This window comes from Suncus etruscus, chromosome 13 (assembly GCF_024139225.1).
Source record: "Suncus etruscus isolate mSunEtr1 chromosome 13, mSunEtr1.pri.cur, whole genome shotgun sequence".
NCBI classification, from domain to species: domain Eukaryota; kingdom Metazoa; phylum Chordata; class Mammalia; order Eulipotyphla; family Soricidae; genus Suncus; species Suncus etruscus.
The window spans coordinates 48,620,838-48,632,662 of record NC_064860.1 but is presented as its reverse complement, the minus strand read 5'-3'; positions in this window follow the sequence as shown (position 1 = coordinate 48,632,662).

Sequence of the window (11,825 nt, the reverse complement as noted above, 5' to 3'; positions counted from 1 at the left end):
TAAATGAACTACATTTAAGATGTGTCATGTAAGAACAATGTGGTATGTAAGGTTTCCTATCTCAGACCAATATATATCTCTTAAAATATTATAAAGGAATAAAATAACATCAATATTGTCATGAGAAAATCTCATCAATTGATTTGAAAAGCAGATTTGGTATCCCAAATCTTCCTAAAGCTGAGGGATCCAAGAAGTGGGGAATAAAAAAAGAAGAAAGAACAGTCTTATTTGCTGACGACAAAGACAAACATCTTCCTTTTCCTTCCTGTTCTTAATGTCATAAAGTAGCACACAAAAGAAATATAATAGAGGGGCCAGAGTGATAGCACAGTGAGTAGGACATTTGCCTTGCACATGGCTAACCTGGGTTCAATCCCTGGCATCCCCTATAGTCCCCTGAACCTACCAGGCAGAATTCCAAGTACAGAGCAAGCAGTAATCCCTGAGCGCTGCCCAAGATTTAAAGCCTTATGTGTGCAAAGCTATATCTGGGCTATCCTACCAGTCTCTCATTTATTTACTTTTTAAGTGTTTTTTTTTTTTTGTATTTTGTTTGGTTGGTTTTTGGGCCACACCCGGCGGTGCTCAGGGGTTACTCCTGGCTGTCTGCTCAGAAATAGCTCCTGGCAGGCACGGGGGACCATATGAGACACCGGGATTCGAACCAACCACCTTGGGTCCTGGATCGGCTGCTTGCAAGGCAAACACTGCTGTGCTATTTCTCCGGGCCCGACTTTTTAAGTTTTTTAATAGACTTAAAAATGTGTAAAAATAAAATAAAAATATATAAAAATATAAAATAAAATATATAAATATATAAATTAATGTGAGGGAATTAAAGTAAAGTGAAAATAAGTATAAGGGAATGATGCTCTGTATAATAATATTTTCTAGAGAAACAATGTAGAGGATGTGACTATATAATTGCAAGAAGATATTCTAAGATTACAAGATTCTCGCAAATCTAAAATCTCTGTGACTGGCAAATAGACAGAGATCGAGGAAAAACAAATGTTGTGCTAATGTCTAATGATTGCCTGCTGAAAGAGAACTCTCCTGCTTGAGAAATATTTATCTTTTGTTCTGTTCAAGTTATCAGCCAATTGAATGGTACCTACTCATATTAAAGAGAACAATATGCTTTATATCCAAATCAACTTTTAAATATTAGTCTCATTCCTAATCACCCTCATAGAGAATTCTAGTATAATACTGGTCCCTGCAGTTACATGTAAAACTTGACACATAAAATTAACCATGATAAATATTCAAAATTAAAAGGTGTAGTATAAACTGCAATTTATAAAAATCTTATTTTCTTAGGTCATCAATAATGATACTCTGACCTCCCTAAGAAAACAATAAGTAATAACAAAGCAGGGTAAAACACACATATCCTCAGAATATTTTCTAATAAAGAAACCAAAAATGAAGAGACAAGTACTCTTTTCCTACTTGTTTACTCTCAGCGGCCTCTTGGCCTCTTCCTTCTTTCATTGTCTAACTGTGTTTGCTACCATACTAGGTTTCTGATTAGTTCCCACTCAAATGCATTTTCCTATGTGAAATTGTGGGGAGTCATTTTGCAGACTCCTGAAAGCTAAATCACAGACCAAAGGGGTGTCCAGGATTCAGCATCCTCCTCCTGACTATTTCTAATTACATATAAAAGGGACATGCATATCTCCTTTGAATATTGTAGATATATTCCCTCAACTGCTATAATTATTATTGAATATTTCCTTAAACAGTGACAATTGTGTCCACTGTCTTAAGTTAGATTGTTTATTTTCCCCACTTTTTATCTGTTCTTCTCTTTGTTAACTTTTCAATAAGGAATTTCGGTGAAAGAGTCCCTCAGTTTAATGCTTATGTTTGAACCAAGTCACAGGGATTGTTGGACTTGTTCTTGCAGCCCCCTTATGCACTGATAACGCCACTAGCATTATTCCTTGTTTGCATAGGCACATTAAAATGGAAAATACTATATACACAAATAAGTTCTTATCTAATAGAGATAGGAACAAACAAATCTTGTAGTGCAATGGGACCTTACATCCTGAACATTGACATGATGACCTGGCACAGGTCTCAGAAGTATGGGCATTCTCCATTCACCCCTGAACGAGGGAAGCCATCTATGAAACATCCAAAGTTGTCTATGACATCATCTGAAAGCAATCCTCTACCAGAGAAAACCCTACTGCTGCTCTGACATGGATCTACTCAAAAGAGTCTTCCCTTAACACTGAGAAGACTTAAACAACAACAATGACCTGCATACCAGACAGGGCTTTCTGCATTGCCCTTGAATTGTGAGTGGAAATTAGAGGACGCACTGCACCATCCTGATTTCAATGTAGGATATACAGATTCCAGGATCTTCAATACAGAAACATGATACCAACAAGAAACTGTGTGAAAAATAAAAATGGATTGGCACTACAGAATGACCTGGATTGGACAAACTAGTTTGCCTGGAGCCTAGAATTGGTCTTATTCCAGGAAACTTCAGGGGTAGGGTCTCCTTGTATTTAGGCCAAGGCTTTTCCTTTCCATTTCCCCCATACTTTGGTGGGCCTATGCAAACAATAATTGCCACTCTAACACCGTTTTTACTATGCTCCTTTGACTCTAAACCTTAAAAAAAAAAGCCAGTTAAACTTTTGAGGTTAACTTAAACTAATATGCATGTTCATGGAAATGTAAAAAACTACTATGTCTTTAAGTTTAAAGAGTTACATAAACTTTATGGCTTTAGATTGCTTGTGTATCACTAAGAAATTTTATAATGTACTACAATCTTGGTCTTGAGGGATGAAGTAATTGTACATGGGTTCTGTTTTATCTTTCTTTGATTGTAAGTTTAAAATTAAGGTGTCAGCAGGGGATTTCTTCTGAGAACTCTGCTTTTGAGTGATTGTCCTTCCACTGTAACTTTACCTTGTCCTCTTTCTTTGCATCATTGTTCACATAATTAAAAATAAAAAAGTTTAAAAAAAAGAAAAAAGAAACCAAAAATAAATTTCTCATATCAGTCCTCAGAAAAAGGATACTATGTGACTCCAAAAAAAATCCAATCTTCTATGCTAAATTAATTCAATGGTATAGGTCCAACACATATATGCAACCAAAATTATTTTATGAGGAAAAATAAATGTAATTTAATCCAACATCATTTTGGGACTGAAATATAAGATAATTTAGATGGAAGCAGATTTTTATGGTATTCTTAACTAAAACTTATTTTTTAATATATTTTATTTTATTTAAACACCTTGATTACATACATGATTGTGTTGTTTGGGATTCAGTCATGTAAAGAACACCACCCATCATCACTGCAACATTCCCATCACCAATGTTCCAAATCTCCATCCTCCCCACCCAACCCTGCCTGTACTCTAAACAGGCTTTCCATTTCCCCCATACATTCTCATTATTAGGACAGTTCAGAATGTAGTTATTTCTCTAACTAAACTCATCACTCTTTGTGGTGAGCTTCATGAGGTGAGCTGGAACTTCCAGCTCTTTTTCTTTTGTGTCTGAAAATTATTATTGCAAGAATGTCTTTCATTTTTCTTAAAACCCATAGATGAGTGAGACCATTCTGAGTTTCTCTCTCTCTCTCTCTCTCTCTCTCTCTCTCTCTCTCTGACTTATTTCAATCAGCATAATAGATTCCATGCACCTATATTCATCACAGCACTATTTACCATAGCAAGACTCTGGAAACAACCAAGATGCCCTTCAACAGACGAATGGCTAAAGAAACTGTGGTACATGTACACAATGGAATCTTATGCAGCTGTCAGGAGAGATAAAAACTGTTATTTTTTAATCAAAAAGGCATAATAAGACATTTTATATTAAACTCTCAGGCTAAAGTTTAAAGGCCAAATGGCCTGTAGATATGTAGACAATATCGAGCAAATTATTAAGCTCTGACATATATGTGCACAAAGGAAATTAAACCCCAGATTAAAATTCTAACAAATAGGATTGAACAAATTAATTCAACTACTATGTGAAAATGATCCAAGCTAATATTTCTAGTCAGAACCAGTAATTTACTTTGCTCTGGATCTGCTTCAAAAATAAGCTATTCATTAAGTCCCCAAAGTTTTCCATTATAAACTGTCAATAAAAATATTAACATAACTATGTTGTGAATAGGTGTTACAAATCATCCAAACACTCATTTGTAAGATCAATACTTATAGAACAATGACTATCAAACACAGAATTTAAATTGCACTTGCCTTATAGTGACCCTCTATAATAAATGTTACTTTGGGGGGGGGCACACCAGGTGACACTCAGAGGTTACTCCTGACTATGGGCTCAGAAATCACTCCTGGCTTGGGGGAACATATGGAACACAGGGGAATCAAACCGTGGTCCATCCTGGGTCGGCCACGTGCAAGGCAAACAACCTACTGCTGCACCATCTATCCAGCCCCTATAGTAAATATATTAAAGCATTGTTTGCTCTACTGTAGATCTTTCTCTGGCTGAATGCTAAGTCTGGATGGGGTTGTGGGGGGAAGATTTCTCTAAACTTGATGCAGAATTGGAGATTTTTAACATATTGATTTACCATAAATTCCACTAATGGCAAAGAAAAAAATTAAATCAAGTGAAAAATTTCAAATCTGGAGCACACAGGAAGGTCAATAAATTGACAAACATACTGAAAGTTGACAAGTAAGCAAAAAAGGAGTGAGAAAATTGAAATGATATAATTGAGCCCTTCTGTTAAATCTAGGATTTCTACTCTTAATCTCACAAGAAATCCAGTTTCACTTACATAATCAGAATTTCCAAGGAGTTGTAAAATAATTTATTAGTTTCTGTAAAATTAAAAGAAAGTATTTGAGTAGAAAAAGAGGAATTATTAGCCTAAAAAGCAGAAGACTCCATTGTTATTAGAAAATATCTGCTCACCTATCTACAAAGAATTATAAGTTGAACTACATTGATTTGCTCTTTTCTATGTACTGTTACTTATGTAAATTGCTTGGTTGAACAAGTTTAGAAAATAATAGCTAGTAAATTAGCTGCAAAATTGTAATAATCCATTTTGTCATATTTTCTGAATTCTGAAACTCAGGGTCTGTCATCAACAATGACTACCAATGGAAAAAGGAGAAGAGTTCAGTGAAGGAAAATAAAAACTGAGATTCTTAGTAGACTCATTTCCAAAAAGCACTGACATACTGAAAGTAAAAGGAAGAGGCTAGTAGTGGTGAAAGTAGTTGAAATTTCACTAAAAATTACTTCCGACACAAATGCCTAGTGAGTATGAAGACAGAGGAAGAGGGTAATATCTCTACATGTAAGTAATATCAAAGATTGCTCTAAACCACAGTCAAAGAAAGAAGTGTAGAAGGTGTTTTCCCACAGGATTCTTAGTGGAAAGAGCCCTTGATCTTTGACTTCTACCCTCCAAAATGATGAGATAATTAATTCCTATTGTTTGAACCACTCAGTTTTTGGTACTTTTCTATTTAAATTACTAGGTTAATACTGTAGACATAGTTAAGCTGTGTTAATTTTTTTAAATGTTTCTAAAATAGATGATAAGCACATTAAAAACGATTTAACTTACAAATTTGGGAGAACACCCAATGGAGCTCAATGATTATTTCTGACTTCATGTAAAAACACAACACTCTGGTTGCTGTACCATATGTCCAGCCTGGTCAATATCACTATTTTTTTTTTCAAATTGGGAGAAGGGTTCTTTGGGATAATGGTAGAAAATTTGATTTTTCAACAGTGGGGGTGAAGTAGTAGCATTCCAGATTGCTTGATATTGCATCTGAAAGTATCTAAGATAAATTCTTAAAAGTTTTCCCTTCAGAAAAATGATTAATAGTATAATGATGGATGTCACTTATAATTACTGGTGACTATATTTCAATATATACAAATAACAAATAACTACTTTGTAAACAAACTAATATATCACTTATACCTCAAAGAAATGAATAAATAAAATTGTACTCCTAGGTTTAACAAATATAAATTAAATCAAAATAGGGTATAAAGAAGAATTATAGAGGGAAACATCCCTGTTCTTAATAGGCAAGTGACAATTGGAAAACATTGAGAGTGTAAGGAAAAGAAGACATATGTTCTTTTTATAAAAACCACAGACCTTAAGCATTTCAATTGCCAGCTTCCCTACATTTATTCCAAAAGCATCTAAATGATTGCTGTCCTTGCATTCCATTCTATGCGGTAATATGCTGTGAGCCTCCAATTACACATGTCTTTATAGTACCAGTTTGTTAAAACCTCCTTTCCTCTATGGGTCATTAATTTAATCACTGAGGGATTGCTGAAACCAGGAGAGAGCTGTCCTGTAGCAGCTGATAGATTAATAGACTTCACTTATTTTTATTTTATAAATGTGTAGACTGATGCTTTAAGAGAATTTACTCTGTTCAAGTTCTTACAGCTAATAAATGAGTGAATTTAACCCAGAAAGAATGTCAGTCTTGAAAGTATCTGCATTGTTTCTCTTCCAAAACTCACTCATCAGCAAAAGATGATATTGCTTGGGTAAAATATGTTCTACTCTAGATTTTCTTTTTACTTAAAAATTTAAATTTAAATAAAATTTACTTAATAAATTTTACCTAAAGAATTTGACTTACTTATAGTAAAACAGTACTATCATATAAATAAAACTTAGTGCTACTTACTTCCCCCATTTTTAAAGGAAACGGTATTTAGAATGTAATAAGAAAAAATGCCCTAGTACCTGAAAAGGTGATGGACTTTTGTGTAATTTAGAGTAACTTCCAGTAATAGTAGAATTTTGGATGGCTATATGGTCTTCCTACCAAATATATAGAACTCAACAAAATTTTTTTCATATAAAGATAAATATATATATATATGTGGAGAACATTTTAACAATTAAGCCATGAAAACATACCATGAAAAAATACCATGTGATCTTAAAATAGCATCCATTCATTTATTTGTTTATTAAAGTTTAAGGCAGAACTATTTAAGGCAGAGCTGGAAAAAATTAAGTCTGATTTGTCCTTTAAAGACATGTATTAGTCCGTAAATGGCTTCAGCTCTTCCTAGAATCTCTACATTAAAAAGAGATGCTAATAATGTCCACCTAATGGGTTTTCTCCATGCCTTAATTTGATACTGCAAATTTCTTTTTTTTTAATTTTTAAGTTTTTTTTATTCGTGGATGATCAGTTTTCTTTTTTCTTTTTTTGTTTGTTTGTTTGTTTATTCAAGAGACAAAATTGATTAACATAATGAGGTAAGCTAACATAACATAATATAGTGACATAACATAACATATAATATAATTGATATAATAATAATACATGTAAGTCAAAGAAAGTTTCTGATTAAAAACATATTTTTTCCATAATGGCTTACATATCTTTCACAGTAGTGTTTTAGGTACATATTAACATTGAATCAGGGAAATACCCATCACCAACAATGTCCTCGTCCCATTCCAGTTTCCTTTCTACAACCCATATACCCCACCATCACCCCCCGGGCTGCTAGAGTAGGTGGACCCCTCTTTGTCTGGCTTACTATTAGTGATCTCATATCTGTTTGGTCCTGGAACCCTCGTTTCCCCTTCTATTTAAGAGGCAGAGCTAGAAAAATCGAGGTATGTGGTTTTGTTTGAAGGCAAGAAAAGCAATAGAATGGGGTACAAAATAAGAGGGAAAAAAAAGTCAAAAGTCAAATATGCTGAAAATGGGCTGAGTCTCTCTAAAGACTTCCAACCTCAGTTTGAGAGAGATGTGAAAAAGGTAATTGAAATACCACAACAATACAGAAAAAATTATCTAATTAAATAACCGGTGAGCACTACAGCAATTAAGATAGGCACCACACAATAGTCTCGGTTCTGAAATCAACTCATGCTCGAGTGCAAAAAGAAAGACAAGACAAGACAAAATAAAATAAAATAAAATAAAATAAAATAATATTGGAGACAACAACTATAATCTCCACACCAAAATAAAGACATCAAAAAAATCGATCAATCAATAAATAAACATGTGGAAAAATGATTGTTTTGTGCTTTTATTTCCCGTCCTTTTCTTTATCCCTCTGCATAGGCACAGTAACTATTGGGGTTATTGTAAAGGGAATTCCCTTGACATGGGAGACACAGGGTTTCTCCACCCCTGAAGTATACTGTCATGGGATTAACTCTAGACTTCTTGCATGATCATTTACTCTCCCCTTGCTGCTTTCGTGGTGTGTGGAAGACTTCTGCTGTCTTGGATGGTAAAATCAGACCTTTGTTTCCAGAGATCTTTGTGGCTGTGCAGCTCAGGGAATGGAGTTTATGGAGTCTTTCTTTATGATTCTAGCAGTTATGTTTCTTCAGTGTCGTTTTAATCCATCTTCTGTAGTTGGTGTTCTTGGTCGTTATGTTGCTCCTAGACTGGAGCCTGGGATAAAGTCTTTGATTATGTTTCCGGAAGACCCGTTCAGTTGCGGTTGTCTCAGTCAACCTTTTGGAATTGGAGCTCTTGTTTGTTGAACAGATCGTATACCAAAAGCTAGGCTAGAGCTTTTCGTTGCTGTTGTTGTTGTTGTTGGTCCCTGGATGTGTACTGTCCAGTCTTGGTTAAAACAACCAGTATATAGCGATCTTGGCTTTTGCACATATCAAAGGGTGACTTGTTTTCTGATTTTGTCTTATTGCTGATACTGCTAATTTTTAAACACACTATATGGAGTATTTTGCTTATATTCAATAACCTTAAATACAACAGATTTTTATAATTATAATTAATAAGTCCATTGTCCAATAGAATATAAGTCTAATAAACCTGTGAATAGACAGCTAGACTGCTAGAGTGATGAAAGTCCTGTCCACAATGAAAGAGATAAAGGAGCAATGTCCTCTAAAAGAGAGGAAATCTAGAGAAAATCTTTAAAAATGACTATTAGAGATCTTGGGACTGGAGAGATAGCATGGAGGTAAGGCATTTGCCTTGAATGCAGAAGGATGGTGGTTCAAATCTTGGCATCCCATATGGGCCCCCAAGCCTGCCAGAAGTGATTTCTGAGCATAGATCCAGGAGTAACCCCTGAGCGCTGCCAGGTGTGAGTGAAAAACCAAATAAAAAGATCTTGGGAAGGAAAGTAGGAGTGCTAGGACTACTAGGAGGAAGCAGAATAAGTAGCATAACCAAAAATATAAAAGAATGGTAGTATAGCCATAATCTTATAAATGGTTTTGGGCCAGGACATAGTCTAAATAAGATTCTTTTCTCATTCTGAATTGAACTTTGTCATAAGCATAAGGAACATTATATGACATATCTATGTGTAGGAGTTTAGAAGACAATGTCAACAGCTGAGTTGAGTAGCATTGTGTTTCAAACACCATACTCAGAAAATGAGGTAGTTTGAGATGAGCAACTGGAGACACCATCTAAGACTTCTTCAATTTCACAGTAAGTGTGAATGAACAGGGTATAGTATATGGACTAAGGCTATAGCAGAGGTTAGAAGCAAAAATATTTAATACTCAATTGGGAGACAGAAGAGGCATTTGAGACAGATTAAGGAAAAAATGGGGGAACATACAAAGATTATCTGTATTCCCACCTTGCGTAGTTGTATTGAATTGGTTTCATCGCCAGGTAAAGAGTAGAGAAGGTATCTGTTTGGTGAGGATTTGCAAACATTGAGAACTTTTCAGACCATCTTACAGTGAGTCATACTCATTGTCATCATCACACACTGTGTGATGTAAAATTTTCATGATATGGGGGGTGTCTGTGATGCCAATTGAGTTGGATGTCCAATTTCCCAAATTACTTTGATTAGTATTTTGTGGTATGAGCCCAAAAAGGAATCTCATGACATTTACAAAATAGTAGCCATATTCTTATTCTTCTCCAGAGATTAGAGCTGGATATGAGGAGCTGGTACTGTACCCAACATTTAATCTAACTTAATGTCATGAAAACATACAGCTGTCAAGCCTACATAAGCTCCTTTAGTGCTGTGTCTCATTTGGAATAGCATCTCTTACTCCTGAGGCTGGTGAATAACACAGGGCATCACTTATTCTATAATATAGACTCTTATAGCTGCAACCCCGCACCGGTGCCCAGGGTGAGTGCATTCCCCTGGGGCCGCTCCACGTGGGTTCACGGAGACCTCTGCGCCCGCCAACCTGTGTGTCTGTCCCCAGAGTGAGTGAAGTGCCCTGAGGACACTTCACCTGGGCACACAGGGACCCCTGTGTCCGTGACCCCCCGTGCTGGTGCCCAGGGTGAGTGCATTCCCCTGGGGCCACTCCACATGGGCACATGGAGACCTCTGCGTCCGCCAGCCTGCGTGCCTGTCCCCAGAGTGAGTGCAGTGCCCTGAGGATGCTACACCTGGGCAAGCAGGGACCCCTGTGTCCGGGACCCTGGGGCCGCTCCACGGGGGTGCACAGAGACCTCTGTGCCCGCCAGCTGCATGTCTGTCCCCAGAGTGAGTATAGTGCCCTGAAGCCGCTCCACCTGAGCACACAGGGACCCCCCACGCCGGTGCCCAGGGTGAGTGCATTCCCCTGGGGCTGCTCCACATGGGTGTACAGAGACCCCCTTACCTGCCGCCTCACTCTCTTGTCATCAGAGATCACCGCACCCAACCCGAGCTTAGACAGGGGAGTACAGTTCCCTGGCACGTAGATGGTCAGAGTCGCCTGCGCCAGACCCACTCTATGCCGCTAGGACAGGCTGGGACCAATAGACTGGGTGAGCTTGGGCCTGCCATCAGGATCTTTGGGTAACCTAAAGCAGCCTAGTCCCCTGAGTCCCGGAGTGGACCTGAGACTCCCCAAGGGCTGAGGGCAGCTACCTGGTGGGTTTGGCTGGGGGAATTTCTTCTGCAGAAGGTCAGAGGGGGCGGATCTTCATTGACTCCCAGATAGGGGAGGGAACAAAGAGTTAGGCTCAACAGCACCTGCAACCATTGTGGCCAGGAGCAGAACAGCACCAGCTAACAGGAATAAAGAGAAGGAAATTGGCCAGACCCACTGAAGGAAGGCTGACCTCCAGGTAGCAGAGTGGGAGGAGAAAGAGCTAGACTCAACAGCGCCTTCCACCATTGTGGCCAGAGAAGGACCAGCACTAGCTAACAACAAAAGGGCAAAGCAACAGATCAGGCCACAAAAACAGCACAGGAGGAGCCAAACCTCAGCGAGCTCACCCAACAGCCCCTATAGAACCACCCTCAGGGAGGGGACCCATCCCCACACCACAGGGGATCAAAACAGGCTAAATTTAGAAGGCAGAGCACTCCAAATCACACCAATAAATGCAAAGAAATATAGGTAAATCCAGGAGAACCCTAACATCTGGAGATATGGAGACAAACCCTAGCAAGTTTCCAAGTTTGCCAAAATGCACAGATACATGTGAAAGTGACCTAAAAGCAGCAATGAGGAAGGAAATACAAGAAATGATAAAAAAAAAAAAGAATGAAATAAATGCTATCTGCTGAGTATAAGAAATCTATGGATGAACAAATCAGACAAATTCAAGAAGAAATGTTAAAGAACATGAGAGATTCCATACAAAAAGAATTGAAGGAATTAAAAAAAAATAACAAGCCTTACGATTAGAAACACAGAGTTGGAGAAGCACATTGAGAAACTTGAAGCAAAACTAAAAACAAAAAAAGATCAAGAAACCAACAAAGAAATAAAAGGCAAACACTGGAAGGAAAAGTCCAGTATTTAATGAACAAGGACAAAAGAAACAATCTAAGAATTGTGGGTATACAAGAAGGGGAGGAAATAGGGA